Source organism: Lissotriton vulgaris, chromosome 1_1 (genome assembly GCF_964263255.1).
Source record: "Lissotriton vulgaris chromosome 1_1, aLisVul1.2, whole genome shotgun sequence".
Classification (NCBI taxonomy): Eukaryota; Metazoa; Chordata; class Amphibia; order Caudata; family Salamandridae; genus Lissotriton; species Lissotriton vulgaris.
The window spans coordinates 243,817,177-243,840,462 of NC_141685.1; the positions used below are offsets into that span (position 1 = coordinate 243,817,177).

Below are 23,286 nucleotides of genomic sequence, written 5' to 3' on the forward strand. Positions count from 1 at the left end.
TTAAAGTAAAACTGGATCATTTAAAAAACAGATTAATTTGTTTCATTGCTATTTTATTTGAATAGGCAGTGGTACATAAGACCAATGCCTCTACATACAATGATTGTTTTGAAACATTCTTAAAGGGGAAGAGGTTTTTACGTGACACATTATCATTTGATGATTGGTTACCACAATCACCGAGATGGTGGTGAAGTATGATTGTTTTTTGGCCAAATTACAGAGGAAAAACATTTCTACATACCACTACAATTCGGTATTTGGAAGGAACACCCAAACACCCCTTTCAAGTACCTTCGATTTAATACATCAAAAAAAGCCACTTTGTGCTTGCAACTGGCCTGATTCTTCAGACCAGCCTTCTTGCAACTGCAACGAGGGTTTGAACATCTTGCACGTAGGCAGAGCTTTCAAGGAGAAATTAAATAGTTCCTACGTTGCACAAAAATGAAGTGCTTCAAACAAGCACATACTTTTAATGCACAGGGAAAAGCTGGAATATATGTAAGACTGAGGACACAGGTGAAATGAGAAATAGACTGACTGCATCGCTGCACAGTATTCTAAGCCATTTCTTTAGTGCAATTCAAGAAAGCACCAAACAGTATAACAAATTTGTCAATTTATTTCATAGTCCATTCCCTTTCTTTAGTGCTGTAAAAGGAAGAGCCAAATTCCAAAATAGATCAATGATCTTTCAGAAAGTTCCCAAATGGAACACCAAGCCGAGTGTTAAAACTGCATTTACTCACAGGTTTTGAGAAGCAAACTCTGTAATGCTATTAAAGTGCAATATCCAAGGGAACACTGACTCTGTCAAAGATGATCCAAAAGGAATTGATGAAAAGTCCCAACTACAAACAACAGAATCAAAATAGTCTGAGGGGACACCCGGATTTGAACCAGGGACCTCTTGATCTGCAGTCAAATGCTCTACCACTGAGCTATATCCCCAGCTTTTCAGAAAAATTAGAATGACATAATATCAGTACATCATGAAAGAGTGAGAGGATCATGCTAAGTTGTGCCGGAAAGTACAGGCTTGAAACTGTGGAACAGGAGAAGTAGTCCTTAATATTATTTATTAAAGTAAAACTGGATCATTTAAAAAACAGATTAATTTGTTTCATTGCTATTTTATTTGAATAGGCAGTGGTACATAAGACCAATGCCTCTACATACAATGATTGTTTTGAAACATTCTTAAAGCGGAAGAGGTTTTTACATGACACATTATCATTTGATGATTGGTTACCACAATCACAGAGATGGTGGTGAAGTATGAATGTTTTTTGGCCAAATACAGAGGAAAAACATTTCTACATACCTCTACAATTCGGTATTTGGAAGGAACACCCAAACACCCCTTTCAAGTACCTTCGATTTAATACATCAAAAAAAGCCACTTTGTGCTTGCAACTGGCCTGATTCTTCAGACCAGCCTTCTTGCAACTGCAACAAGGGTTTGTACATCTTGCACGTAGGCAGAGCTTTCAAGGAGAAATTAAATAGTTCCTACGTTGCACAAAAATGAAGTGCTTCAAACAAGCACATACTTTTAATGCACAGGGAAAAGGTGGAATATATGTAAGACTGAGGACACAGGTGAAATGAGAAATAGACTGACTGCATCGCTGCACAGTATTCTAAGCCATTTCTTTAGTGCGATTTAAGAAAGCATCAAACAGTATAACAAATTTGTCAATTTGTTTCATAGTCCATTCCCTTTCTTTAGTGCTGTAAAAGGAAGAGCCAAATTCCAAAATAGATCAATGATCTTTCAGAAATTTCCCAAGGGGAATACCAAGCCGAGTGTTAAAACGCCATTTACTCACATGTTTTGAGCAGCAAACTCTGTAATGCTATTAAAGTGCAATATCCAAGGGAACACTGACTCTGTCAAAGATGATCCAAAAGGAATTGATGAAAAGTCCCAACTACAAACAACAGAATCAAAATAGTCTGAGGGGACACCCGGATTTGAACCAGGGACCGCTTGATCTGCAGTCAAATGCTCTACCACTGAGCTATATCTCCAGCTTTTCAGTAAAATCAGAATGACATAATATCAGTACATCATGAAAGAGTGAGAGGATCATGCTAAGTTGTGCCCGAAAGTACAGGCTTGAAACTGTGGAACAGGAGAAGTAGTCCTTAATATTATTTATTAAAGTAAAACTGGATCATTTAAAAAACAATTTTTTCATTGCTATTTTATTTGAATAGGCCGTGGTACATAAGACCAATGCCTCTACATACAATGATTGTTTTGAAATATTCTTAAAGGGGGAGAGGTTTTTACGTGACACATTATCATTTGATGATTCGTTACCACAATCACCGAGATGGTGGTGAAGTATGATTGTTTTTTGGCCAAATTACGATGGAAAAACATTTCTACATACCACTACAATTCGGTATTTGGAAGGAACACCCAAACACCCCTTTCAAGTACCTTCAATTTAATACATCAAAAAAAGGCACTTTGTGCTTGCAACTGGCCGGATTCTTCAGACCAGCCTTCTTGCAACTGCAACAAGGGTTTGTACATCTTGCACGTAGGCAGAGCTTTCAAGGAGAAATTAAATAGTTCCTAAGTTGCACAAAAATGAAGTGCTTCAAACAAACACATACTTTGTATGGACAGAGAAGAGATGGAATATATGTAAGACTGAGGACACAGGTGTAATGAGAAATAGATTGATTGCATAGCTGCCCAGTATTCTAAGCCATTTCTTTAGTGCGATTCAAGAGAGCACCAAACAGTATAACAAATTTGTCAATTGGTTTCATAGTCCATTCCCTTTGTTTAGAGCTGTGAAAGGTAGAGACGAATTCCAAAATAGATCAATGATGTTTCAGAAATTTCCCATAGGGAATACCAAGCCCAGTGTAAAAAATGCAGTTACTCACAAGTTTTAATCAGCAACACTGTAATGGTATTAAAGTGTAACATCCAAGGGAACACTGACTCTGTCAAAGATGATCCAAATGGGATTCATGAAAATTCCCAACTACAAACAGCAGATTCAAAATAGTATCAGGGGACACCCGGATTTGAACCAGGGACCTCTTGATCTGCAGTCAAATGCTCTACCACTGAGCTATATCCCTAGCTGTCATCTAAGTTCAGAATGACAATATATCAGTACATCATGAAAGAGTGAGAGGATCATGCTAAGTTGTGCCGGAAAGTACAACCTTGAAACTGTGGAACTGTAGAAGTAGTTCTTAATATTATTTATTAAAGGAAAAATGGATCATTAAAAAAAAACTATATGTATTTGTTTGATTGGTATTTTATTTGAATAGGCAGTGGTACATAAGACCAATGCCTGCACTTAAAATGTTTGTTTTGAAACATTCTCAAAGGGGAAGAGGTTTTTACGGGATACCTTATTGTTTCATGTTTGGTTACCACAATCACTCAGATGGTGATGAAGTATGATTGTTTTGGGCCACATTACAGTGGAAAAACATTTCTACATACCACTACAATTCGGTATTTGGAAGGTACACCCAAACACCCCTTTCACGGACCTTCAATTTAAAACATCAGAAAAAGCCACTTTGTGCTTGCAAATGGCCTGATTCTTCAGGCCAGCCTTCTTGCAACTGCAACAATGGTTCGTACATCTTGCACGTAGGCAGAGCATTTAAGGAGAAATTAAATAGTTCCTAAGTTGCACAAAAATGAAGTGCTTCAAACAAGTACATACTTTCGATGCACAGGGAAAAGGTGGAATATATGTAAGACTGAGGACACAGGTGAAATGAGAAATAGACTGACTGCATCGCTGCACAGTATTCGAAGCCATTTCTTTAGTGCGATTCAAGAAAGCACCAAACAGTATGGAAAGGGGCGACCATTCGGTCCCCCCGAACGTATGGCTGAGTACCACGAGCCCCCCGGGAAGCCATTTTTGGGCGGGAGGCGAGCCTCGGCTGGTATGCCCGAAGCGGCGTAGCCGGGGCGCGCTGTTTCCCGCCCTCGAGTGGGCTGGCCTAGACACTGACGCGGCTGGCCACGTCCTAAGGGCAGGCAGGGGCGGGTTTACGCCCGCCCTGAAGACGGATAAAAGGAGCAACAAGCCAAGAACGCATCCTCTTGTTCCTGTGCTCTGAAGCTGCACCCCCTCGCTGCACGTGAGCTCGAGACGGAACGAAGAGCCAATTTTGAACGTGGTAATCTTTCTTCTTTGTCTTACAGATATTCGGTCGGAGAATGCCTAAGAAAGTCGGAAAGCGAATGACTACCGACCAGATGCTGCGAGTTCTTATGAAGGAGGTGACCGACCTGAAGAAGCGAATGGCGGAGAAAGATGGGGAAGAGGGGCCGAAACGTCTGTTGGTCGGAGCAGCTCCGGGAGGAAAAGGCAAGAGGCCCAGAAGGGGAGCAGCTGGAGGGGACATCCCGGTTCCCTGTACCCCACTCGAAGAGCCAACTCCGGTGCCGGCAGAGGGGAATCCGATTCCCGTGGTGGTCACCCCCGTGTCCGGGGGGGATATGCCGCCCGAGCTGGCAGCACAATTAGCAGCGTGGCTGGGTAAAGATTCGGGCGCCACGGCTGACGACGCACGAGTGTTGGTGAGGCAACTGCGTGAAACAAGGGAGGCGGCGAAGGCAGCATCGCCAGTTATCACGCCGGCTGCGGCAGTAGGAAAACCACCTGGGACAGGCTCAGCCGCAGATACAGCTTCCAGTTCAGGTAAGCGGCCATTGCCGATTGCGAGGGATGAGTCTGCCCCGTCAAGACGGGAAAAGTTGGGTCAACATGTCCCTCTAGCTATTAAGGAAAAGATATGGGCAGATGAATATGTAAACATCTTCTCGTTACTTACCGATCATTATGAGATGGAATATGTGAAGAGCCAAAAGGAGCTCATGCATCCGAGTGTTTGGCGCGCAAAGATGGCCGCCTTCAAGGTAAATGAGAACATTGGCAATTGGGGCAAGGCGTGGGGGATTTTTACATCCATCCTGGGCGAACGTAAGCCCGAGTTATTGTCTGAATTGCCGATTTATCAGTCACGTATCATGGGGTATTCCGTGTCACATGGGGGCAATCAATGGTTCTGTTACGATAATATTTTCAGGAAAGCGAAAGAACATGATAGAAACTTAACTTGGGATTGTTACGATTCTGTGTCATGGTCAAAAATGTCGGAGACTGGTATGTTGAATTTGCCATTAGTAGGGAGTAGTGTGGGGGAGTCCTCCCGCCCATATTCTGGGTCCTCCTTTCGATCAGGCGCGAGTAACGAATACCAGTCCAGGCCGAACGGCACCACAGGTAAAAAAGGGAGTTGCTGGAACTTTAACAGGGGAAAATGTACGAGGCCTCAAGGGTCATGTAAATTCAGGCACGAATGTAGCGGGTGTGGGCAAGCGTCCCATCCTGAGTCCATGTGCAGAGCCAAAACGGGTGATAACGGGGGTAGAGGAGGCGCCAAACAGGTCTGAAATAGGCCGAGGGGCGCCTTTACCTACTCCGGTTGATACCATGGCAATGATTCCTTGGCTCAGCGAATACCCGGACCACGCTTCCGCTGGGGTGTTACGGAACGGATTTTCATATGGTTTCCGCATCCCAGTGGGGGAGTTTCAGGGTTTAGCGAAATGTAAAAACCAAGTATCAGTTTTGCAGCACACGACCGTGGTACAGGAGAAGATTGGAAAAGAGGTGGCTCGAGGTCGAGTCGCCGGTCCGTTTAGTGTGCCACCGGTTGCTAACTTTGTTTGTTCCCCCTTAGGGGTGGTTCCCAAGAAGGACCCGGGTGAGTTTCGGCTGATACACAATTTATCAGCCCCACGTGGTCTTTCCGTAAACGATGCGATAGACCCGGCAGTGTGTTCAGTACGGTATGCATCTTTCGATGAGGCCGTAGCCATTTTGAATCGCCTAGGGCCCGGTGCGCTGATGGCGAAATCTGATATCGAGTCAGCGTTCCGGTTGCTCCCGGTACATCCAGACGATCAGCGTCTTCTTGGTTTCATGTTTCAGGGACATTATTACATGGATAGATGTATGCCAATGGGTTGCTCTATATCTTGTTCCTATTTCGAGCAGCTCAGTTGTTTCCTGCAATGGGTCTTCACAAAGAAGACGGGGTTTCATCAGGTTATGCATTATCTCGATGACTTTTTGTTTCTAGGGGCAGCCGGGGATCCGGAATGTGGTCAGGCTTTGAATGAATTTTGTGTCTTAATGAACCATTTTGGTGTGCCATTGGCACCCGGTAAGACGGTGGGTCCTTCGACTTGCCTCGAGTTTCTGGGTATCGAGCTCGACTCGGAGGAGGGTTGTTTTCGTTTACCAAGAGAAAAAGTGCTCAGGTTCAGGGCATCCCTGGAGACGTGTATTAGTCAGTCCAAGGTTAAGTTGCAGCAATTACAACAATTGGTGGGACAGCTGAATTTCGCCCTGAGAGTAATACCGATGGCCCGCCCCTTTTCCCGCTCGATCGCTCAGGCCATGGTCGGCCTGAAGGAGGGTCACCATCGCACGAGACTCTCGGCCGAGGTTCGCCAGGACATGCGCATTTGGTTGGCATTTCTGGCGGATTTCAATGGTCGAGTTGTCTGGAACAAACCGGCGGTGTCCTCCGAGGAGCTGGGGTTGTGGACAGATTCGGCAGGGAGCATTGGTTTTGGTGCCATCTTTGGCACACAATGGTCGGCTCAAAAATGGCCGTCATGGTGGCATGAGGATGGGTTGACGAGTAACATTGCTTTTCTTGAACTGTTCCCCATTCTGGTGGCCCTGAAAACTTGGCCTGAGGGGTTTAGAGATCACTCTGTGGTGTTCTGGTCTGATAACATGACCGTGGTTGAGTGTATCAATAGCCAGGCGGCACGATGCAAATGGATCCTGAGGCTGCTGAAAGAAATTGTCTTGTTGTGTATGCAATTGAATGTCCTATTTAAGGCAAGACATGTGCCGGGGGTGATGAACCAGGCGGCTGATGCGCTTTCTCGTTTCCGTATGCAGGCCTTCTGGGGTTTTCTGCCCACAGCGGACCCGGTGGCGGCACCCTTCCCCGAAGCTCTCTGGTCTCTCGGTGCCCCGAATTACGAAACCTCGTGGGAGAGAGTTTAGCACCCAGGACAAGGAAGGCGTATGAAGGGGCGTTCCGTTCCTATTTGGCCTTTTTGGGGGCTGCTGGAGGGGAGCTTTGGGGCCAGGAGGAGGGGGTAGTAAATTTCCTGCTGTCTTTACATCAGGCAGGCAAATCTGTGGCTACTGCCCAGAGGCATCGGGCAGCCATTTCCTTTGTGGCAAGGGCTTATGGGATCCAGGACCCGACAGCGTCTTTCGTTGTACAAAAAGCGCTACGTGGGTGGCAACGCCTTGAGGGTCGCAGAGTAGATGAAAGGCGCCGGATAGGTCTGGATAGGCTGGCCCTGTTATTATCTGTACTCCCTTCAACGTGTTCATCCCAGTATGAAACAGTGTTATTCCGAGCCGCTTTTGCGCTGGCATTCCATGGGGCTATGCGGGTAAGCGAACTAGTGGCGAGGAACAAGCGGGATGTGACCGGGGGACTGTGCCGAGAGCACGTTCAGGTCAGAGGGGAGACGATGTCCATCTCGTTTGTCAGGTCCAAGACCGACCAGGGTGCGATGGGGGACTGCATAATCATACAAAGGATTCCCGGGTCCTCCATGTGCCCGGTAAGTTGCGTAGAGGAATATTTAACGCAAAGGGTGGCATCATGGGGGGGGACATTGTTGCGACACGCTGACACCACCCCACTGACGAGGTTTCAGTTTCAGCGGGTGCTTGCGATGTCAATCTCCGCTGCGGGCTTGAACCCCGGCGAGTTTGGGACACATTCCTTTCGGATAGGGGCTGCTACAGAGGCTACAGCCAGGGGTCTGAATGTCGAACAAGTTAAACGTGTGGGGCGTTGGTCCTCGAACTGTTATAAAAGGTATGTGCGGTTGCACATGTTATGAAGCTGTAATGATGTACTCACGCTTCCTGTTTTTCTTTGGTTTTCAGTTGCGCAAGCCTACGAGGCGGGGCGGACTGGGCAGTCGACCCAACACCGGGTCAGCGGTCAGACATCACCGGCTGTGAAAAAGGAGGTGTGGGTCGTGGGCCACTCATACGTGAGGCGGGCCGCGGACGTATTCAAAGCAGGTGACATGATTCACGTGGCTGGGGAATACGGGTACAGTGTGTCCTTCTACGGAAAGGGCGGGCTCTGTATTGACCAGTTTCAATCATTTTTTGAGGGTTTGTTAGGGCGGACGAGGTCACCGCCGTCTGTAGTCATAGTGCATCTTGGGGGCAACGATCTGGTGTCCACTGGTAGACGACTACTTCTTGAGGCAATGCTTTCCACTGTAAGTTGGTTAGCGAGAAGAGTTCCAGGGTGCACAATCGCATGGTCCCATATGATACCGCGACAAGTGTGGCGGGGGGCTCGTTCATTTTCTGCTCTGAATCATTCAGTAAGGAAGATTAATAATAAAGTGAGTCGATTGTTCCGTTCAAGTACACTGCATTCTATTTCGCATGGTTGTATTATAGGGGACAGTATGTATTTGGGTGATGGTATTCATTTGTCCCGGGTGGGGAACGAGTTACTCATAGGAGACCTGATAGCTTGGCTGGGGACTTTAAGACATGACCTTTAGGTAGGAGTGTGTGGGGGGTCCAGGTAGCCGGTCAACTATCCGGCCTGTGGCGGTAAAGTCATGATCGGTGAGCACTAATTAGTAGATCCCTATGAGTGGGCGTCACCCATTACGGATGGGAGCGCTCGAGGGAGGTGGCCATTGGCCCCTCAACGGGTAGGCGGTCCCTTCTAAGGATGGGACGCCGAAAGGAAAGGAAAGGCGGTCAAGGCCCCTTCCTGGGTAGGAGGGGCTACAGCCCCCTCCTGGGGAATTTCCCGGGGCCAGGATATCTGCGACGGCAGATGTGGTAAGTTGTGTGGGGTTTGGGAGGGGGTCTACGCTACCTTCTAGATACCTCACACGAGTCCTCGAACGACCTTTAAGTGGCGTCGAGTTTATTGGGGCCCCCGTCAAGTCAAGGGAAATTGGTAGTTGCACTTGAGGTACACCTCTGTGCGGTCGCCCCTCACAAGTGAGGGGGATTTTCGGGTTTAGGGATCTTGACACCGGTTACGACCTTGCCGTTGGCCCTTAAACGTTAGGATGTACAATTTCAAAATTTCAAGTTAATATTTTGTAGGATGTTAGTTCGGCTAGGAGAACCTTTGTATTAGAGAATATGTTAAGGTTAGCCAAACATCGCAATGTGGTAATGAAATTGTACATAATATGAAACTGTTATTTTAATGTTTTAATTTTGTTTCATATTTTAATAAATACGGCCGGGAAGGGTAACTCCCTTCCCGCCTTCCAAAAGTTCAAGAACTGTTTCCGGTTTCCCATCCTTGGGGAGTGTGTTGAGAGGGGGTGGCGGGTATCGCGGCCATATGGAAAGGGGCGACCATTCGGTCCCCCCGAACGTATGGCTGAGTACCACGAGCCCCCCGGGAAGCCATTTTTGGGCGGGAGGCGAGCCTCGGCTGGTATGCCCGAAGCGGCGTAGCCGGGGCGCGCTGTTTCCCGCCCTCGAGTGGGCTGGCCTAGACACTGACGCGGCTGGCCACGCCCTAAGGGCAGGCAGGGGCGGGTTTACGCCCGCCCTGAAGACGGATAAAAGGAGCAACAAGCCAAGAACGCATCCTCTTGTTCCTGTGCTCTGAAGCTGCACTCCCTCGCTGCACGTGAGCTCGAGACGGAACGAAGAGCCAATTTTGAACCCACCCACCAGCCCCTGAGGACAGCCAGTTGTTTTGAATAAAGTTTTGATATGGTAATGCTATTTTCTTGCAGGTTGTGGTGATTGTCGTGTTATTCTTAGTATGCAATAAAGAATGGTCAGCTACAATATTTTCTTCAAATAAAGTAATTCTGCACTAAGTATTGATCAGTAATCATACGTGAAATGGTTTATGGTTGTTTTTTAATTGAATTATTTAGTTAAATTGTCGTATTTATTTTTTGGTCGGGCGGTAAGGTCATGATCGGTGAGCACTAATTAGTAGATCCCTATGAGTGGGCGTCACCCATTACGGATGGGAGCGCTCGAGGGAGGTGGCCATTGGCCCCTCAACGGGTAGGCGGTCCCTTCTAAGGATGGGACGCCGAAAGGAAAGGAAAGGCGGTCAAGGCCCCTTCCTGGGTAGGAGGGGCTACAGCCCCCTCCTGGGGAATTTCCCGGGGCCAGGATATCTGCGACGGCAGATGTGGTAAGTTGTGTGGGGTTTGGGAGGGGGTCTACGCTACCTTCTAGATACCTCACACGAGTCCTCGAACGACCTTTAAGTGGCGTCGAGTTTATTGTGGCCCCCGTCAAGTCAAGGGAAATTGGTAGTTGCACTTGAGGTACACCTCTGTGCGGTCGCCCCTCACAAGTGAGGGGGATTTTCGGGTTTAGGGATCTTGACACCGGTTACGACCTTGCCGTTGGCCCTTAAACGTTAGGATGTACAATTTCAAAATTTCAAGTTAATGTTTTGTAGGATGTTAGTTCGGCTAGGAGAACCTTTGTATTAGAGAATATGTTAAGGTTAGCCAAACATCGCAATGTGGTAATGAAATTGTACATAATATGAAACTGTTATTTTAATGTTTTAATTTTGTTTCATATTTTAATAAATACGGCCGGGAAGGGTAACTCCCTTCCCGCCTTCTAAAAGTTCAAGAACTGTTTCCGGTTTCCCATCCTTGGGGAGTGTGTTGAGAGGGGGTGGCGGGTATCGCGGCCATATAACAAATTTGTCAGTTTATTTCATAGTCCATTCCCTTTCTCTTGTGCTGTAAAAGGAAGAGCCAAATTCCAAAATAGATCAATGATCTTTCAGAAAGTTCCCAAAGGGAACACCAAGACGAGTGTTAAAACTGCATTTACTCACAGGTTTTGAGCAGCAAACTCTGTAATGATATTAAAGTGCAATATCCAAGGGAACACTGACTCTGTCAAAGATGATCCAAAAGGAATTGATGAAAAGTCCCAACTACAAACAACAGAATCAATATAGTCTGAGGGGACACCCGGATTTGAACCAGGGACCTCTTGAATCGCAGTCAAATGCTCTACCACTGAGCTATATCCCCATCTTTTCAGTAAAATCAGAATGACATAATATCAGTACATCATGAAAGAGTGAGAGGATCATGCTAAGTTGTGCCGGAAAGTACAGGCTTGAAACTATGGAACAGGAGAAGTAGTCCTTAATATTATTTATTAAAGTAAAACTGGCTCATTTAAAAAACAGATTATTTTGTTTCATTGCTATTTTATTTGAATAGGCAGTGGTACATAAGACCAATTCCTCTACATACAATGATTGTTTTGAAACATTCTTAAAGCGGAAGAGGTTTTTACATGACACATTATCATTTGATGATTGGTTACCACAATCACCGAGATGGTGGTGAAGTATGAATGTTTTTTGGCCAAATTACGGAGGAAAAACATTTCTACATACCACTACAATTCGGTATTTGGAAGGAACACCCAAACACCCCTTTCAAGTACCTTCAATTTAATACATCAAAAAAAGCCACTTTGTGCTTGCAACTGGCCTGATTCTTCAGACCAGCCTTCTTGCAACTGCAACGAGGGTTTGTACATCTTGCACGTAGGCAGAGCTTTCAAGGAGAAATTAAATAGTTCCTACGTTGCACAAAAATGAAGTGCTTCAAACAAGCACATACTTTTATTGCAAAGGGAAAAGGTGGAATATATGTAAGACTGAGGACACAGGTGAAATGAGAAATAGATTGATTTCATAGCTGCCCAGTATTCTAAACCATTTCTTAAGTGCGATTCAAGAAAGCATCAAACAGTATAACAAATTTGTCAATTTGTTTCATAGTCCATTCCCTTTCTTTAGTGCTGTAAAAGGAAGAGCCAAATTCCAAAATAGATCAATGATCTTTCAGAAATTTCCCAAAGGGAATACCAAGCCGAGTGTTAAAGTTCCATTTACTCACAGGTTTTGAGCAGCAAACTCTGTAATGCTATTAAAGTGCAATATCCAAGGGAACACTGACTCTGTCAAAGATGATCCAAAAGGAATTGATGAAAAGTCCCAACTACAAACAACAGAATCAAAATAGTCTGAGGGGAAACCTGGATTTGAACCAGGGACCTCTTGATCTGCAGTCAAATGCTCTACCACTGAGCTATATCCCCAGCTTTTCAGTAAAATCAGAATGACATAATATCAGTACATCATGAAAGAGTGAGAGGATCATGCTAAGTTGTGCCGGAAAGTACAGGCTTGAAACTGTGGAACAGGAGAAGTAGTCCTTAATATTTTTTATTAAAGTAAAACTGGATCATTTAAAAAACTGATTATTTTTTTCATTGCTATTTTATTTGAATAGGCCGTGGTACATAAGACCAATGCCTCTACATACAATGATTGTTTTGAAACATTCTTAAAGGGGAAGAGGTTTTTACGTGACACATTATCATTTGATGATTGGTTACCACAATCACCGAGATGGTGGTGAAGTATGATTGTTTTTTGGCCAAATTACGGAGGAAAAACATTTCTACATACCACTACAATTCGGTATTTGGAAGGAACACCCAAACACCCCTTTCAAGTACCTTCGATTTAATACATCAAAAAAAGCCACTTTGTGCTTGCAACTGGCCTGATTCTTCAGACCAGCCTTCTTGCAACTGCAACGAGGGTTTGAACATCTTGCACGTAGGCAGAGCTTTCAAGGAGAAATTAAATAGTTCCTACGTTGCACAAAAATGAAGTGCTTCAAACAAGCACATACTTTTAATGCACAGGGAAAAGCTGGAATATATGTAAGACTGAGGACACAGGTGAAATGAGAAATAGACTGACTGCATCGCTGCACAGTATTCTAAGCCATTTCTTTAGTGCAATTCAAGAAAGCACCAAACAGTATAACAAATTTGTCAATTTATTTCATAGTCCATTCCCTTTCTTTAGTGCTGTAAAAGGAAGAGCCAAATTCCAAAATAGATCAATGATCTTTCAGAAAGTTCCCAAATGGAACACCAAGCCGAGTGTTAAAACTGCATTTACTCACATGTTTTGAGCAGCAAACTCTGTAATGCTATTAAAGTGCAATATCCAAGGGAACACTGACTCTGTCAAAGATGATCCAAAAGGAATTGATGAAAAGTCCCAACTACAAACAACAGAATCAAAATAGTCTGAGGGGACACCCGGATTTGAACCAGGGACCGCTTGATCTGCAGTCAAATGCTCTACCACTGAGCTATATCTCCAGCTTTTCAGTAAAATCAGAATGACATAATATCAGTACATCATGAAAGAGTGAGAGGATCATGCTAAGTTGTGCCGGAAAGTACAGGCTTGAAACTGTGGAACAGGAGAAGTAGTCCTTAATATTATTTATTAAAGTAAAACTGGATCATTTAAAAAACAGATTAATTTTTTCATTGCTATTTTATTTGAATAGGCCGTGGTACATAAGACCAATGCCTCTACATACAATGATTGTTTTGAAACATTCTTAAAGGGGAAGAGGTTTTTACGTGACACATTATCATTTGATGATTCGTTACCACAATCACCGAGATGGTGGTGAAGTATGATTGTTTTTTGGCCAAATTACGATGGAAAAACATTTCTACATACCACTACAATTCGGTATTTGGAAGGAACACCCAAACACCCCTTTCAAGTACCTTCAATTTAATACATCAAAAAAAGGCACTTTGTGCTTGCAACTGGCCTGATTCTTCAGACCAGCCTTCTTGCAACTGCAACAAGGGTTTGTACATCTTGCACGTAGGCAGAGCTTTCAAGGAGAAATTAAATAGTTCCTAAGTTGCACAAAAATGAAGTGCTTCAAACAAACACATACTTTGTATGGACAGAGAAGAGATGGAATATATGTAAGACTGAGGACACAGGTGTAATGAGAAATAGATTGATTGCATAGCTGCCCAGTATTCTAAGCCATTTCTTTAGTGCGATTCAAGAGAGCACCAAACAGTATAACAAATTTGTCAATTGGTTTCATAGTCCATTCCCTTTGTTTAGAGCTGTGAAAGGTAGAGACGAAGTCCAAAATAGATCAATGATGTTTCAGAAATTTCCCATAGGGAATACCAAGCCCAGTGTAAAAAATGCAGTTACTCACAAGTTTTAATCAGCAACACTGTAATGGTATTAAAGTGTAACATCCAAGGGAACACTGACTCTGTCAAAGATGATCCAAATGGGATTCATGAAAATTCCCAACTACAAACAGCAGATTCAAAATAGTATCAGGGGACACCCGGATTTGAACCAGTGACCTCTTGATCTGCAGTCAAATGCTCTACCACTGAGCTATATCCCCAGCTGTCATCCAAGTTCAGAATGACAATATATCAGTACATCATGAAAGAGTGAGAGGATCATGCTAAGTTGTGCCGGAAAGTACAACCTTGAAACTGTGGAACTGTAGAAGTAGTTCTTAATATTATTTATTAAAGGAAAAATGGATCATTAAAAAAAAATATATGTATTTGTTTGATTGGTATTTTATTTGAGTAGGCAGTGGTACATAGGACCAATGCCTGCACTTAAAATGTTTGTTTTGAAACATTCTCAAAGGGGAAGAGGTTTTTACGGGATACCTTATTGTTTCATGTTTGGTTACCACAATCACTCAGATGGTGATGAAGTATGATTGTTTTGGGCCACATTACGGTGGAAAAACATTTCTACATACCACTACAATTCGGTATTTGGAAGGTACACACAAACACCCCTTTCACGGACCTTCGATTTAAAACAGCAGAAAAAGCCACTTTGTGCTTGCAAATGGCCTGATTCTTCAGGCCAGCCTTCTTGCAACTGCAACAATGGTTCGTACATCTTGCACGTAGACAGAGCATTTAAGGAGAAATTAAATAGTTCCTACGTTGCACAAAAATGAAGTGCTTCAAACAAGCACATACTTTGGATGCACAGGGAAAAGGTGGAATATATGTAAGACTGAGGACACAGGTGAAATGAGAAATAGACTGACTGCATCGCTGCACAGTATTCTAAGCCATTTCTTTAGTGCGATTCAAGAAAGCACCAAACAGTATAACAAATTTGTCAATTTATTTCATAGTCCATTCCCTTTCTTTAGTGCTGTAAAAGGAAGAGCCAAATTCCAAAATAGATCAATGATCTTTCAGAAAGTTCCCAAAGGGAACACCAAGCCGAGTGTTAAAACTGCATTTACTCACAGGTTTTGAGCAGCAAACTCTGTAATGATATTAAAGTGCAATATCCAAGGGAACACTGACTCTGTCAAAGATGATCCAAAAGGAATTGATGAAAAGTCCCAACTACAAACAACAGAATCAAAATAGTCTGAGGGGACACCCGGATTTGAACCATGGACCTCTTGAGCTGCAGTCAAATGCTCTACCACTGAGCTATATCCCCAGCTGTTCAGTAAAATCAGAATGACATAATATCAGTACATCATGAAAGAGTGAGAGGATCATGCTAAGTTGTGCCGGAAAGTACAGGCTTGAAACTGTGGAACAGGAGAAGTAGTCCTTAATATTATTTATTAAAGTAAAACTGGATCATTTAAAAAACAGATTAATTTGTTTCATTGCTATTTTATTTGAATAGGCAGTGGTACATAAGACCAATGCCTCTACATACAATGATTGTTTTGAAACATTCTTAAAGGGGAAGAGGTTTTTACGTGACACATTATCATTTGATGATTGGTTACCACAATCACCGAGATGGTGGTGAAGTATGATTGTTTTTTGGCCAAATTACGGAGGAAAAACATTTCTACATACCACTACAATTCGGTATTTGGAAGGAACACCCAAACACCCCTTTCAAGTACCTTCGATTTAATACACCAAAAAAAGCCACTTTGTGCTTGCAACTGGCCTGATTCTTCAGACCAGCCTTCTTGCAACTGCAACGAGGGTTTGAACATCTTGCACGTAGGCAGAGCTTTCAAGGAGAAATTAAATAGTTCCTACGTTGCACAAAAATGAAGTGCTTCAAACAAGCACATACTTTTAATGCACAGGGAAAAGGTGGAATATATGTAAGACTGAGGACACAGGTGAAATGAGAAATAGACTGACTGCATCGCTGCACAGTATTCTAAGCCATTTCTTTAGTGCGATTCAAGAGAGCACCAAACAGTATAACAAATTTGTCAATTTGTTTCATAGTCCATTCCCTTTCTTTAGTGCTGTATAAGGAAGAGCCAAATTCCAAAATAGATCAATGATCTTTCAGAAATTTCCCAAAGGGAATACCAAGCCGAGTGCTAAAACTCCATTTACTCACAGGTTTTGAGCAGCAAACTATGTAATGCTATTAAAGTGCAATAACCAAGGGAACACTGACTCTGTCAAAGATGATCCAAAAGGAATTGATGAAAAGTCCCAACTACAAACAACAGAATCAAAATAGTCTGAGGGGACACCCGGATTTGAACAAGGGACCTCTTGATCTGCAGTCAAATACTCTACCACTGAGCTATATCCCCAGCTTTTCAGTAAAATCAGAATGACATAATATCAGTACATCATGAAAGAGTGAGAGGATCATGCTAAGTTGTGCCGGAAAGTACAGGCTTGAAACTGTGGAACAGGATAAGTAGTAGTTAATATTATTTATTAAAGGAAAGCTGTATCATTTAAAAAACTGATTAATTTGTTTCATTGCTATTTTATTTGAATAGGCAGTGGTACATAAGACCAATGCCTCTACATACAATGATTGTTTTGAAACATTCTTAAAGGGGAAGAGGTTTTTACGTGACACATTATCATTTGATGATTGGTTATCACAATCACCGAGATGGTGGTGAAGTATGATTGTTTTTTGGCCAAATTACGATGGAAAAACATTTCTACATACCACTACAATTCGGTATTTGGAAGGAACACCCAAACACCCCTTTCAAGTACCTTCGATTTAATACATCAAAAAAAGCCACTTTGTGCTTGCAACTGGCCTGATTCTTCAGACCAGCCTTCTTGCAACCGCAACGAGGGTTTGTACATCTTGCACGTAGGCAGAGCTTTCAAGGAGAAAATTAAATAGTTCCTAAGTTGCACAAAAATGAAGTTCTTCAAACAAACACATACTTTGTATGGACAGAGAGGCGATGGAATATATGTAAGACTGAGGACACAGGTGTAATGAGAAATAGATTGATTGCATAGCTGCCCAGTATTCTAAGCCATTTCTTTAGTGCGATTCAAGAGAGCACCAAACAGTATAACAAATTTGTCAATTGGTTTCATAGTCCATTCCCTTTGTTTAGAGCTGTGAAAGGTAGAGCCGAATTCCAAAATAGATCAATGATGTTTCAGAAATTTCCCATAGGGAATACCAAGCCCAGTGTAAAAAATGCAGTTACTCACAAGTTTTAATCAGCAACACTGTAATGGTATTAAAATGTAACATCTAAGGGAACACTGACTCTGTCAAAGATGATCCAAATGGGATTCATGAAAATTCCCAACTACAAACAGCAGATTCAAAATAGTATGAGGGGACTCCCGGATTTGAACCAGGGACCTCTTGATCTGCAGTCAAATGCTCTACCACTGAGCTATATCCCCAGCTGTCAGCCAAGATCAGAATGACAATATATCAGTACATCATGAAAGAGTGAGAGGATCATGCTAAGTTGTGCCGGAAAGTACAACCTTGAAACTGTGGAACTGTAGAAGTAGTTCTTAATATTATTTATTAAAGGAAAAATCGATCATTAAAAAAAATATATGTATTTGTTTGATTGGTATTTTATTTGAATAGGCAGTGGTACATAGGACCAATGCCTGCACTTAAAATGTTTGTTTTGAAACATTCTCAAAGGGGAAGAGGTTTTTACGGGATACCTTATTGTTTCATGTTTGGTTACCACAATCACTCAGATGGTGATGAAGTATGATTGTTTTGGGCCACATTACGGTGGAAAAACATTTCTACATACCACTACAATTCGGTATTTGGAAGGTACACCCAAACACCCCTTTCACAGACCTTCGATTTAAAACATCAGAAAAAGCCACTTTGTGCTTGCAAATGGCCTGATTCTTCAGGCCAGCCTTCTTGCAACTGCAACAATGGTTCGTACATCTTGCACGTAGGCAGAGCATTTAAGGAGAAATTAAATAGTTCCTACGTTGCACAAAAATGAAGTGCTTCAAACAAGCACATACTTTGGATGCACAGGGAAAAGGTGGAATATATGTAAGACTGAGGACACAGGTGAAATGAGAAATAGACTGACTGCATCGCTGCACAGTATTCTAAGCCATTTCTTTAGTGCGATTCAAGAAAGCACCAAACAGTATAACAAATTTGTCAATTTATTTCATAGTCCATTCCCTTTCTTTAGTGCTGTAAAAGGAAGAGCCAAATTCCAAAATAGATCAATGATCTTTCAGAAAGTTCCCAAATGGAACACCAACCCGAGTGTTAAAACTGCATTTACTCACAGGTTTTGAGCAGCAAACTCTGTAATGATATTAAAGTGCAATATCCAAGGGAACACTGACTCTGTCAAAGATGATCCAAAAGAAATTGATGAAAAGTCCCAACTACAAACAACAGAATCAAAATAGTCAGAGGGGACACCCGGATTTGAACCAGGGACCTCTTGATCTGCAGTCAAATGCTCTACCACTGAGCTATATCCCCAGCTTTTCAGTAAAATCAGAATGACATAATATCAGTACATCATGAAAGAGTGAGAGGATCATGCTAAGTTGTGCCGGAAAGTACAGGCTTGAAACTGTGGAACAGGAGAAGTAGTCCTTAATATTATTTATTAAAGTAAAACTGGATCATTTAAAAAACAGATTAATTTGTTTCATTGCTATTTTATTTGAAAAGGCAGTGGTACATAAGACCAATGCCTCTACATACAATGATTGTTGTGAAACATTCTTAAAGGGGAAGAGGTTTTTACGTGACACATTATCATTTGATGATTGGTTACCACAATCACCGAGATGGTGGTGAAGTATGATTGTTTTTTGGCCAAATTACGGAGGAAAAACATTTCTACATACCACTACAATTCGGTATTTGGAAGGAACACCCAAACACCCCTTTCAAGTACCTTCGATTTAATACATCAAAAAAAGCCACTTTGTGCTTGCAACTGGCCTGATTCTTCAGACCAGCCTTCTTGCAACTGCAACGAGGGTTTGAACATCTTGCACGTAGGCAGAGCTTTCAAGGAGAAATTAAATAGTTCCTACGTTGCACAAAAATGAAGTGCTTCAAACAAGCACATACTTTTAATGCACAGGGAAAAGGTGGAATATATGTAAGACTGAGGATACAGGTGAAATGAGAAATAGACTGACTGCATCACTGCACAGTATTCTAAGCCATTTCTTTAGTGCGATTCAAGAGAGCACCAAACAGTATAACAAATTTGTCAATTTGTTTCATAGTCCATTCCCTTTCTTTAGTGCTGTATAAGGAAGAGCCAAATTCCAAAATAGATCAATGATCTTTCAGAAATTTCCCAAAGGGAATACCAAGCCGAGTGCTAAAACTCCATTTACTCACAGGTTTTGAGCAGCAAACTATGTAATGCTATTAAAGTGCAATAACCAAGGGAACACTGACTCTGTCAAAGATGATCCGAAAGGAATTGATGAAAAGTCCCAACTACAAACAACAGAATCAAAATAGTCTGAGGGGACACCCGGATTTGAACCAGGGACCTCTTGATCTGCAGTCAAATACTCTACCACTGAGCTATATCCCCAGCTTTTCAGTAAAATCAGAATGACATAATATCAGTACATCATGAAAGAGTGAGAGGATCATGCTAAGTTGTGCCGGAAAGTACAGGCTTGAAACTGTGGAACAGGAGAAGTAGTAGTTAATATTATTTATTAAAGGAAAGCTGTATCATTTAAAAAACGGATTAATTTGTTTCATTGCTATTTTATTTGAATAGGCAGTGGTACATAAGACCAATGCCTCTACATACAAAGATTGTTTTGAAACATTCTTAAAGGGGAAGAGGTTTTTATGTGACACATTATCATTTGATGATTGGTTACCACAATCACCGAGATGGTGGTGAAGTATGATAGTTTTTTGGCCAAATTACGATGGAAAAACATTTCTACATACCACTACAATTCGGTATTTGGAAGGAACACCCAAACACCCCTTTCAAGTACCTTCGATTTAATACATCAAAAAAAGCCACTTTGTGCTTGCAACTGGCCTGATTCTTCAGACCAGCCTTCTTGCAACTGCAACGAGGGTTTGTACATCTTGCACGTAGGCAGAGCTTTCAAGGAGGAATTAAATAGTTCCTAAGTTGCACAAAAATGAAGTGCTTCAAACAAACACATACTTTGTATGGACAGAGAAGAGATGGAATATATGTAAGACTGAGGACACAGGTGTAATGAGAAATAGATTGATTGCATAGCTGCCCAGTATTCTAAGCCATTTCTTTAGTGCGGTTCAAGAGAGCACCAAACAGTATAACAAATTTGTCAATTGGTTTCATAGTCCATTCCCTTTGTTTAGAGCTGTGAAAGGTAGAGCCGAATTCCAAAATAGATCAATGATGTTTCAGAAATTTCCCATAGGGAATACCAAGCCCAGTGTAAAAAATGCAGTTACTCACAAGTTTTAATCAGCAACACTGTAATGGTATTAAAGTGTAACATCCAAGGGAACACTGACTCTGTCAAAGATGATCCAAATGGGATTCATGAAAATTCCCAACTACAAACAGCAGATTCAAAATAGTATAAGGGGACACCCGGATTTGAACCAGGGACCTCTTGATCTGCAGTCAAATGCTCTACCTCTGAGCTATATCCCTAGCTGTCAGCCAACATCAGAATGACAATATATCAGTACATCATGAAAGAGTGAGAGGATCATGCTAAGTTGTGCCGGAAAGTACAACCTTGAAACTGTGGAACTGTAGAAGTAGTTCTTAATATTATTTATTAAAGGAAAAATGGATCATTAAAAAAATATATGTATTTGTTTGATTGGTATTTTATTTGAATAGGCAGTGGTACATAGGACCAATGCCTGCACTTAAAATGTTTGTTTTGAAACATTCTAAAAAGGGGAAGAGGTTTTTACGGGATACCTTATTGTTTCATGTTTGGTTACCACAATCACTCAGATGGTGATGAAGTATGATTGTTTTGGGCCACATTACGGTGGAAAAACATTTCTACATACCACTGCAATTCGGTATTTGGAAGGTACACCCAAACACCCCTTTCACGAACCTTCGATTTAAAACATCAGAAAAAGCCACTTTGTGCTTGCAAATGGCCTGATTCTTCAGGCCAGCCTTCTTGCAACTGCAACAATGGTTCGTACATCTTGCACGTAGGCAGAGCATTTAAGGAGAAATTAAATAGTTCCTACGTTGCACAAAAATGAAGTGCTTCAAACAAGCACATACTTTTAATGCACAGGGAAAAGGTGGAATATATGTAAGACTGAGGACACAGGTGAAATGAGAAATAGACTGACTGCATCGCTGCACAGTATTCTAAGCCATTTCTTTAGTGCGATTCAAGAAAGCACCAAACAGTATAACAAATTTGTCAATTTGTTTCATAGTCCATTCCCTTTCTTTAGGTCTGTAAAAGGAAGAGCCAAATTCAAAAAAAGATCAATGATCTTTCAGAAAGTTCCCAAAGGGAACACCAAGCCGAGTGTTAAAACTGCATTTACTCACAGGTTTTGAGCAGCAAACTCGGTAATGCTATTAAAGTGCAATATCCAAGGGAACACTGACTCTGTCATAGATGATCCAAAAGGAATTGATGAAAAGTCCCAACTACAAACAACAGAATCAAAATAGTGTGAGGGGACACCCGGATTTGAACCAGGGACCTCTTGATCTGCAGTCAAATGCTCTACCACTGAGCTATATCCCCAGCTTTTCAGAAATATTAGAATGACATAATATCAGTACATCATGAAAGAGTGAGAGGATCATGCTAAGTTGTGCCACAAAGTACAGGCTTGAAACTGTGGAACAGGAGAAGTAGTCCTTAATATTATTTATTAAAGTAAAACTGGATCATTTAAAAAACAGATGAATTTTTTCATTGCTATTTTATTTGAATAGGCCGTGGTACATAAGACCAATGCCTCTACATACAATGATTGTTTTGAAACATTCTTGAAGGGGAAGAGGTTTTTACGTGACACATTATCATTTGATGATTGGTTACCACAATCACCGAGATGGTGGTGAAGTATGATTGTTTTTTGGCCAAATTACGATGGAAAAACATTTCTACATACCACTACAATTCGGTATTTGGAAGGAACACCCAAACACCCCTTTCAAGTACCTTCAATTTAATACATCAAAAAAAGCCACTTTGTGCTTGCAACTGGCCTGATTCTTCAGACCAGCCTTCTTGCAACTGCAACGAGGGTTTGTACATCTTGCACGTAGGCAGAGCTTTCAAGGAGAAATTATATAGTTCCTAAGTTGCACAAAAATGAAGTGCTTCAAACAAACACATACTTTGTATGGACAGAGAAGAGATGGAATATATGTAAGACTGAGGACACAGGTGTAATGAGAAATAGATTGATTGCATAGCTGCCCAGTATTCTAAGCCATTTCTTTAGTGTGGTTCAAGAGAGCACCAAACAGTATAACAAATTTGTCAATTGGTTTCATAGTCCATTCCCTTTGTTTAGAGCTGTGAAAGGTAGAGCCGAATTCCAAAATAGATCAATGATGTTTCAGAAATTTCCCATAGGGAATACCAAGCCCAGTGTAAAAAATGCAGTTACTCACAAGTTTTAATCAGCAACACTGTAATGGTATTAAAGTGTAACATCCAAGGGAACACTGACTCTGTCAAAGATGATCCAAATGGGATTCATGAAAATTCCCAACTACAAACAGCAGATTCAAAATAGTATAAGGGGACACCCGGATTTGAACCAGGGACCTCTTGATCTGCAGTCAAATGCTCTACCTCTGAGCTATATCCCTAGCTGTCAGCCAACATCAGAATGACAATATATCAGTACATCATGAAAGAGTGAGAGGATCATGCTAAGTTGTGCCGGAAAGTACAACCTTGAAACTGTGGAACTGTAGAAGTAGTTCTTAATATTATTTATTAAAGGAAAAATGGATCATTAAAAAAATATATGTATTTGTTTGATTGGTATTTTATTTGAATAGGCAGTGGTACATAGGACCAATGCCTGCAC

General features: G+C 42.1%; 15 non-coding genes across 15 annotated transcripts; all 15 read right to left on the reverse strand.

Annotated features, from left to right (window-relative positions):
- Window positions 1-882: 882 nt before the first annotated feature.
- On the reverse strand, window positions 883-954 carry TRNAC-GCA (transfer RNA cysteine (anticodon GCA)). Its single transcript has one exon. It is a non-coding gene; the product is annotated as a tRNA-Cys (tRNA).
- A 1,011-nt stretch (window positions 955-1,965) lies between these two features.
- Window positions 1,966-2,037, reverse strand: TRNAC-GCA (transfer RNA cysteine (anticodon GCA)). The gene has a single exon. It is a non-coding gene; the product is annotated as a tRNA-Cys (tRNA).
- A 1,005-nt stretch (window positions 2,038-3,042) lies between these two features.
- TRNAC-GCA (transfer RNA cysteine (anticodon GCA)) lies at window positions 3,043-3,114 on the reverse strand. Its single transcript has one exon. It is a non-coding gene; the product is annotated as a tRNA-Cys (tRNA).
- Window positions 3,115-11,071: 7,957 nt separating this feature from the next.
- TRNAR-GCG (transfer RNA arginine (anticodon GCG)) lies at window positions 11,072-11,143 on the reverse strand. Its single transcript has one exon. It is a non-coding gene; the product is annotated as a tRNA-Arg (tRNA).
- A 1,012-nt stretch (window positions 11,144-12,155) lies between these two features.
- TRNAC-GCA (transfer RNA cysteine (anticodon GCA)) lies at window positions 12,156-12,227 on the reverse strand. Its single transcript has one exon. It is a non-coding gene; the product is annotated as a tRNA-Cys (tRNA).
- A 1,011-nt stretch (window positions 12,228-13,238) lies between these two features.
- On the reverse strand, window positions 13,239-13,310 carry TRNAC-GCA (transfer RNA cysteine (anticodon GCA)). Its single transcript has one exon. It is a non-coding gene; the product is annotated as a tRNA-Cys (tRNA).
- A 1,010-nt stretch (window positions 13,311-14,320) lies between these two features.
- On the reverse strand, window positions 14,321-14,392 carry TRNAC-GCA (transfer RNA cysteine (anticodon GCA)). Its single transcript has one exon. It is a non-coding gene; the product is annotated as a tRNA-Cys (tRNA).
- A 1,013-nt stretch (window positions 14,393-15,405) lies between these two features.
- TRNAC-GCA (transfer RNA cysteine (anticodon GCA)) lies at window positions 15,406-15,477 on the reverse strand. Its single transcript has one exon. It is a non-coding gene; the product is annotated as a tRNA-Cys (tRNA).
- A 1,012-nt stretch (window positions 15,478-16,489) lies between these two features.
- On the reverse strand, window positions 16,490-16,561 carry TRNAC-GCA (transfer RNA cysteine (anticodon GCA)). The gene has a single exon. It is a non-coding gene; the product is annotated as a tRNA-Cys (tRNA).
- Window positions 16,562-17,573: 1,012 nt separating this feature from the next.
- Window positions 17,574-17,645, reverse strand: TRNAC-GCA (transfer RNA cysteine (anticodon GCA)). The gene has a single exon. It is a non-coding gene; the product is annotated as a tRNA-Cys (tRNA).
- Window positions 17,646-18,657: 1,012 nt separating this feature from the next.
- On the reverse strand, window positions 18,658-18,729 carry TRNAC-GCA (transfer RNA cysteine (anticodon GCA)). Its single transcript has one exon. It is a non-coding gene; the product is annotated as a tRNA-Cys (tRNA).
- Window positions 18,730-19,741: 1,012 nt separating this feature from the next.
- On the reverse strand, window positions 19,742-19,813 carry TRNAC-GCA (transfer RNA cysteine (anticodon GCA)). The gene has a single exon. It is a non-coding gene; the product is annotated as a tRNA-Cys (tRNA).
- Window positions 19,814-20,824: 1,011 nt separating this feature from the next.
- TRNAC-GCA (transfer RNA cysteine (anticodon GCA)) lies at window positions 20,825-20,896 on the reverse strand. The gene has a single exon. It is a non-coding gene; the product is annotated as a tRNA-Cys (tRNA).
- A 1,012-nt stretch (window positions 20,897-21,908) lies between these two features.
- On the reverse strand, window positions 21,909-21,980 carry TRNAC-GCA (transfer RNA cysteine (anticodon GCA)). Its single transcript has one exon. It is a non-coding gene; the product is annotated as a tRNA-Cys (tRNA).
- A 1,010-nt stretch (window positions 21,981-22,990) lies between these two features.
- Window positions 22,991-23,062, reverse strand: TRNAC-GCA (transfer RNA cysteine (anticodon GCA)). Its single transcript has one exon. It is a non-coding gene; the product is annotated as a tRNA-Cys (tRNA).
- Window positions 23,063-23,286: the final 224 nt, after the last annotated feature.